At 40.2% G+C, this 8,402-nt stretch overlaps 1 protein-coding gene across 1 annotated transcript in view; it reads right to left on the reverse strand.

Annotated features, from left to right (window-relative positions):
* LOC135229414 (olfactory receptor 4C6-like) overlaps positions 1-6,172 on the reverse strand; it is a 32,794-nt gene extending 26,622 nt beyond the window's left edge. The window contains exon 1 of the mRNA XM_064279005.1: positions 1-6,172. This exon is cut by the window's left edge and continues 26,622 nt beyond it. The gene's annotated coding sequence lies outside the window, so the exon portion shown is untranslated.
* Between the last annotated feature and the right edge of the window lie 2,230 nt (positions 6,173-8,402).

The following is an 8,402-nucleotide window of genomic DNA, read 5'->3' on the forward strand; positions in this document are numbered from 1 at the left end:
TGCAAATGGCTAAGTGATACACAACTAGCAGAAAGGTTGACCATTTGAACCTGTCCAAGAGGCTCCTCACAAGACAGACCTGGTGATCTGCTTCCGAAAAGTCACAGCCTTGAAAACCCTATGGAACAGTTCTACTGTGCACATACAGGGTCAACATGAGTTGAAACCGATCTGACAACAACTAACAACAGCAGCAGCGGTACAGTATGTAGAACATGGAAGAATAGACATATGTTAAGAAAAAAAAAAGTAAATACACAAGTTGTTGTTGTTAGGTGCCGTCAAGTCGATTCCCTCATAGTGACGCTATGCAACAAAGTGAAACACTGCCTGGTCCTGCACCATTATCACAATCGTCGCTATGCTTGAGCCCATTGTTGTAGCCACTGTGTCCGTCCATCTCATTGAAGGTCTTCCTCCTTTTTGTTGACACTCTACTTTACCAAGCATGAAGTCCTTCCTCAGGGATTGGTCCCTCCTGATAACACGTCCAAAGTATGTAAGACAATGTCTCACTATCCTTGGCTATAAAGAGCATTCTCGCTGTACTTCTTCTAAGACAGATTTTTTCATTCTTTTGGCAGTCCATGGTATATTCAATATTCCTTACCAACACCGTAATTCAAAGTTGTCAGTTCTTCTTTGATCTTCAGCCTATTTGATCAAACAGTCCTTTTTCTTAAAAACATGATTAATATCTGAGTACATAATATGGGAAAAGTTACTGTGAAGAACCAGTATTTATTCTTCAAGGAAGCTATTCTCATACCATAATCCATTGCCATTGAGTGGATTCTGACTCATACCAGACAGAGGAAATACTCAGCCAACCCCTTTGTGTGACTTGAGTCTTAAAGTTTTCTATCGATCTGTGTCCCATATCATCTCAAATTTTATCATTCACTGTTTATTCTTTTGAATTGATTGCTATCCTAACAATCACACTTCTTTTCCAAATATAAGTAACATATTTACTTTGGTGGGAATAAAATTATTAATTTTTTTTTCCCTTTGGCAAAAGGAACTAAGTGAGGATGGGTTGCCTACAAAGATGAGAATCAAGGAAGAGCTTAATGTGAAGAAAATTTTCCAGATGATAGAGGAAGAAACAAAGACAATTTTTATAATGTGGCCCAGGGTCATCCCTGCATTTCTGTTATTTCACAATCATGTAAAGGATCAAAATAGCATTGTGGAAAGAGTCCAAACACTATCCAAAAGACTTGGAAATCCGGTTAACCTCAAATGACCTCATTTTACTTACAAGTCAGATGAAGTTAAACTGCCTAGGTAGAGCAAATGATTAAGTGTTTAGCTGAAAGACCGGTGGTCTGAGTCCACTCAGAAGAGCTCAGAAGAAAGTCCTTGGGATCTACTTCTGAAACGTCGCAGACATTGAAAGCTTTATGGAGCACAGTTCTACTCTGACACACGTGGGGCCGGAACAGACTTGACATCGATTGTTTTTGTTTTTAAGACAGGGTTAGTAATTATATCATAACGTTGTAAGAATTACTAGCTAATGTTTGTAAAATATCTTCTGAAGTGTCTGTTCAATAAAATTGAGTTCATTCTCTCATTTAAATGACCCCAAAATGGCATTTCTTAGTTAAATATGAAGTTTAACCCATACTTTCATGTAAGACAGGCATATACTTTTATCTTTCTTCTTTTTTTTTTTTCTCCTCCCCTTTGGAATAATTTCTTTATAAAGCACAAGAAGTTATCTGACGGCAATTGTTACCCATGAGTGGTTCCGCAACAGAAATAGAAAGGAAAAGGTGGTACCTTAAAAGCATTCGCAAGCTATCAAGATTTTCTCCCTGAGGCTCTCAAATTGACTTACATTTTCTCCTAGAGTCTTGTCCTTCCCGGATTTGCTGTTGCCAGTTTATTTTTCTTGTGTCTCGTTCATAATTGTTTTAGCACCTCTTTACTGAGCTCTTGGTGATTTTCACTAGGATTCCCATTTTTTTAGCTTTGATATTGTTCTTTAGATGTTCTTTTAACTCTCTTTTATGCCCTGGATTAAATGTGACATATCGTTGATGCTTCTCCAGTACTGACCCTTGACTTGCCCTTGTCTGTATTCCAAGTTCTTAGGCAGGATATGTCATCAGAAGGTTAAAAGAGGCCCCTGACCTTCGAAGGTCAGGGAAGCAGGGGCAGGGTTTTGAGGTCCATGATTTCAGGGGACATCTAAGTCAATTGGCATAATAAAATCTATTAAGAAAACATCCTGGATCCCGCTTTGAAGAGTGGCATCTGGGGTCTGAAACACTAGCAAGTGGCCATCTAAGATGCATCAATGAGTCTCAACCCACCTGGATCAAAGGAGAATGAAGAACACCAAGGACACAAGGCAATTACGAGCCCAAGAGACAGAAAGGGCCACTTGAACCAGAGACTATATCATCCTGAGACCAGAAGAACTAGATGGTGCCTGGCTACAACCGATGACTGCCCTGACAGGGAGCACAACAGAGAACCCCTGAGGGAGCAGGAGAACAGTGGGATACAGATCCTAAATGCTCATAAAAAGACTAGACTTAATAGTCTGACTGAGACTAGAAGGACCCTCGTGGTCATGGCCCCAAAACTTCTGTTGGTCCAGGACAGGGACCATTCCTGAAGCCAACTCGTCAGACATGGACTGGACTGGACAATGGGTTGGAGAGGGATGCTGATGAGAAGTGAGCTTCTCGGATCAGGTGGACACTTGAGACAATGTTGGCATCTCCTGCCTGGAGGCAAGATGGGAGGGTAGAGGGGGTTAGAAGCTGGCAAAATGGACGTGAAAAGAAAGAGTGGAAGGAGGGAGTGGGTTGTCTCATTGAGGGGAGAGTAATTGGGAATATGTAGTAAGGTGTATATAAGTTTTTACGTGAGAGACTGACTTGATTTGTAAACTTTCACTTAAAGCACAATAAAAAGTATATAAAAAAAGAGGCCCCTGACCTTTTAATCTTATTTCTGCTACAACTTCTAATTATCAGTAACAATTGGGACTTTTGTCATTTTTAGTAGTTCAATTGTTATTGTTGTTGTTATTAGGTGCTGTTGAGTCGGTTCCAACTCATAGCAACCCTATGCACAACAGAACACTACTCAGTCCTGCACCAACCTCACAGTTGTTGTTATGCTTGAGCCGATTGTCACAGCCACTGTGTCAACGCATCTCTTTGAGGATCTTCCTCATTTTTTCTGACCCTCTACTTTACCAAGCATGACGTCCTTCTCTGGGGACTGATTCCTCCTTATAACATGTCCAAAGTATGTGAGACGTAATCTTGCCCTCCTTGCTTCTAAGGAGCATTCTGGTTATACTTCTTCCAAGACAGATTTGTTCATTCTTTTGGCAGTCCATGGTATATTCAATATTCTTCACCAATACCACAATTCAAAGGCATCAATTCGTCTCCAGTCTTCCTCATTCATTGTCCAGCTTTCGCATGTGTATGAGATGATTGGAAACACCGTGGCTTGGGTCAGGTGCACCTTAGTCCTCAAGGTGACATCTTTGCTTTTTAACACTTTAAAGAGACCTCTTACAGGCAATTTGCCCAGGGCAATGCGTGTTTTGATTTCTTGACTGCTGCTTCCAGTAGTTCAATTAGAAAACATAATATTCTTGGATATCTAAGTGAAGATTTGAACACATGGTTAGATGTATGTAAGTGTGGAGTTAGGGAGCATGGTCTGGAATGCAGGCATAAATTTTTGAGTATTCAGCATTTGAATAACTTTTAAGACTACAGGATTGGATGCATTTACTGAAGCAGTATGTACTGACAGAAGAAAAAAGTTAGGACCAATGACTGAGCCCTGGTGCACTCTATAACTTTGAATGGTGAAGTGAAAAAGGCAGAACTCACAAAGGAGAATGAGGAGTGACACATGAAGTAGAAGGAAAACCAAGAAACTGTGTGATATCAGAAACCAAGTGAATATATCAAGGAAGTAAAAGTGATCAGCTATTTCCAATATTGCTGATAGATCTAGCAAAATGATGGCTGAAAATTGACCATTGGATTTAGCAATGTGGAGGTCCTTGGCTCTATTGTTAAGAAATCTTTGTTAAGGTGGAGAAGTAGGGAAAGTTTTCCTGGAGTTGGTTTAAGACGGACTGAACAGAAAGGAATAAGAAACTGCAAGTAAGAAAACTAAGAAGAAGAAAAAATAAATGGGGATGTTGGAGGCAGGGCCAAGATGGCGGACTAAGTAGATGCTACCTCTGATCCCTCTTGCAACAAAGACTCAGAAAAACAAGTGAACTGATGACATACATAACAATCTACGAACCCTGAACAACAAACACAGATTTAGAGACGAAAAATGAACAAATATGGGGAAGCAGCAACTGTTTTTGGAGCCAGGAGCCAGCGTTCCAGTCAGGTAACCTTGGCGGCCGGTTTAGGTCAGGGTCCAGGGGAGCTGATGGCGCAAACAAGGGGCACAGCCCTACCCCCGCGAACTCACCCCGGGAGGGGGCCCAGCCGGTCCGCGCAGGCGGCGTGGCGATGCAGCCAGTGGGAGAAGTCCCTGGGAGGCAGTGACTGGTCTTGGAGCTGGGAGAGCAGCGTCCCAGCCGGGGAATTGTGCTGCCGGGCATTTGACTGGGTGCTGTCACGGCACAAGCACGGGGAGCTGCTCAACTCCCCTGAACTAACCCCGGGAGGGGGCCCAGCCAGTCCAAGGGGGCAACGCGGCGACGCGGCTGGAGGGACGAGAAGTCCCCGGGAGGCAGTGACTGATTTTGGAGTCGGGAGTGCAGCGTCCCAGCAGGGGAACCTTAACGCTGGGCATTGGACTGGCAGCGGAGGATCTGACAGCGGCTTCAGTGGACCAGATCCCCGGTGGCAATCTCCACACAGCCAGCACACATAGGCGACATGCCCCTCGGGAATCTCAGATAAAATAGTCATTCCAAGCAAGACAAGCAACTCTGGCTATATTCCGAGGTGCTACGCTCCTATCTCTCTGATCCCACCCCCACCCTCCCCAGGCGGCATCATTAACATTGGAATTTCCTGAGCCAGAGGGAGAACGGCTCCGGCTCCGCGGCGGCTTTGGTTCCCCTCCCTTTTTTTTTTCTTTTGGTCTTTTCCTAATCCACTCGTCTGGTCTGAGAGAAGGAACCAGAAAAAACCCAGGGACCAAAAATCCATCCCTAATTGGACTAAAAACACAGAACCAGCTACAGCCAAGCATATATGATCCAAGTCTCAGACTTTCATCCTTACAGGGAACAAGGCGGCAGTTATAATCCAAAGGCAGTTCTGACAGGGATCTGACTGCAATTTTTTTAGCAGATTTTCTGGAAAAACTAGTTTCCCAGTGATGGCTCGGAGACAGCAGTCCATATCAAACCACATAAAGAAGCAGACCATGAAAGCTTCTACAACCCCTAAACAAAAGAATCAAAATCTTTCCCAAATGAAGATACAATCCTGGAATTATCAGATACAGAATATAAAAAACTAATTTACAGAATGCTTCAAGACATCAGGGATGATCTCAGAAACGAAATAAGGCAAACTGCAGAAAAAGCCAAGGAACACACTGATAAAACAGTTGAAGAACTCAAAAAGATTATTCAAGAACATAGTGGAAAAATTAATAAGTTGCAAGAATCCATAGAGAGACAGCATGTAGAAATCCAAAAGATGAACAATAAAATTACAGAATTAGACAAACGCAATAGGAAATTAGAGGAGCAGACTCGAGCAATTAGAATGCAGAGTGGGAAATCTGGAGGACCAGGGAATTCACACCAACATAGCCGAAAAAAATCAGATAAAAGAATTAAAAAAAATGAAGAAACCCTAAGAATCATGTGGGACTCTATCAAGAAGGATAACTTGCGTGTGATTGGAGTCCCAGAACAGGGAAGGAGGACAGAAAACACAGAGAAAATAGTTGAAGATCTCCTGACAGAAAACTTCATTGACATCATGAAAGACGAAAGGATATCTATCCAAAATGCTCATCGAACCCCATTTAAGATTGATCCAAAAAGAAAAACACCAAGACATATTATCACCAAACTTGCCAAAACCAAAGATAAACAGAAAATTTTAAAAGCAGCCAGGGAGAAAAGAAAGGTTTCCTTCAAGGGAGAATCAATAAGAATAAGTTCACACTACTCAAAAGAAACCATGCAGGCAAGAAGGGAATGGGACGACATATACAGAACACTGAAGGAGAAAAACTGGCAGCCAAGGATCATATATCCAGCAAAACTCTCTCTGAAATATGAAGGCGAAATTAAGATATTTACAGATAAACACAAGTTTAGAGAATTTGCAAAAACCAAACCAAAGCTACAAGAAATACTAAAGAATATTGTTTGGTCAGAAAATCAATAATATCAGATACCAGCACAACACAAGGTCACAAAACAGAACATCCTGATATCAACTCAAATAGGGAAATCACAAAAACAAATTAAGATTAATTAAAAAAAAATGCTCATAACAGGGAATCACTGAAGTCAAAATCTAAAAGATCACAATAATCAAAAAGAGCGACTAAATACAGGTGGCATAGAACTGCCATAAGGAGAGGGATACAAGGCGATATAGAACAATACATGTTAGGTTTTTACTTAGAAAAATACGGGTAAAAAATAAGGTAACCACAAAGAGGTATTACAACTCCATAACTCAAGATAAAAGCCAAGAAAAACGTAACGACTTAACAAACATAAAGTCAAACACTACGAAAATGAGGATCTCACAATTGACTAAGAAAAACGTCTCAGCACAAAAAAGTATGTGGAAAAATGAAATTGTCAACAACACACATAAAAAGGCATCAAAATGACAACACTAAACACTTATTTATCTATAATTACGCTGAATGTAAATGGACTAAATGCACCAATAAAGAGACAGAGAGTCACGGACTGGATAAAGAAACACGATCCGTCTATATGCTGCCTACAAGAGACACACCTTAGACTCACAGACACAAAGAAACTAAAACTCAAAGGATGGAAAAAAATATATCAAGCAAACAATAAGCAAAAAAGAAGAGGAGTAGCAATATTAATTTCTGACAAAATAGACTTCAGACTTAAATCCACCACAAAGGATAAAGAAGGACACTACATAATGATAAAAGGGACAATTGATCAGGAAGACATAACCATATTAAATATTTATGCACCCAATGACAGGGCTGCAAGATACATAAATCAAATTTTAACAGAACTGAAAAGTGAGATAGACACCTCCACAATTATATTAGGAGACTTCAACACACCACTTTCGGAGAAGGACATGACATCCAGTAAGAAGCTCAATAGAGACACGGAAGATCTAATTACAACAATCAAACAACTTGACCTCATTGACTTATACAGAACTCTCCACCCAACTGCTGCAAAATATACTTTTTTTTCTAGCGCACATGGAACATTCTCTAGAGTAGACCACATATTAGGTCATAAAACAAACCTTTGCAGAGTCCAAAACATCGAAATATTACAAAGCATCTTCTCAGACCACAAGGCAATAAAACTAGAAATCAATAACAGAAAAACTAGGGAAAAGAAATCAAATACTTGGAAACTAAACAATACCCTCCTGAAAAAAGACTGGGTTATAGAAGACATCAAGGAGGGAATAAGGAAATTCATAGAATGCAACGAGAATGAAAATACTTCCTATCAAAACCTCTGGGATACAGCAAAAGCAGTGCTCAGAGGCCAATTTATATCGATAAATGCACCCATACAAAAAGAAGAAAGAGCCAAAATCAGACAACTGTCCTTACAACTTGAACAAATAGAAAGTGAGCAACAAAAGAATCCATCTGGCACCAGAAGAAAACAAATAATAAAAATTAGAGCTGAACTAAATGAATTAGAGAACAGAAAAACAATTGAAAGAATTAACAAAGCCAAAAGCTGGTTCTTTGAAAAAATTAACAAAATTGATAAACCATTGGCCAGACTGACTAAAGAAATACAGGAAAGGAAACAAATAACCCAAATAAGAAACGAGAAGGACCACATCACAACAGACCCAACCGAAATTAAAAGAATCATATCAGATTATTATGAAAAATTGTACTCTAACAAATTTGCAAACCTAGAAGAAATGGATGGATTCCTAGAAAAACACTACCTACCTAAAGTAACACATTCAGAAGTAGAACAACTAAATAGACCCATAACAAAAAAAAAGATTGAAAAGGTAATCAAAAAACTCCCAACAAGAAAAAGCCCTGGCCCGTACGGCTTCACTGCAGAGTTCTACCAAACTTTCAGAGAAGAGTTAACACCACTACTACTAAAGGTATTTCAAAGCATAGAAAATGACGGAATACTACCCAACTCATTCTATGAAACCACCATCTCCCTGCTACCAAAACCAGGTAAAGACATTACAAAAAAA

The sequence above is a fragment of the Loxodonta africana genome, unplaced genomic scaffold, assembly GCF_030014295.1.
Source record: "Loxodonta africana isolate mLoxAfr1 unplaced genomic scaffold, mLoxAfr1.hap2 scaffold_29, whole genome shotgun sequence".
In the NCBI taxonomy this organism is placed as follows: Eukaryota; Metazoa; Chordata; class Mammalia; order Proboscidea; family Elephantidae; genus Loxodonta; species Loxodonta africana.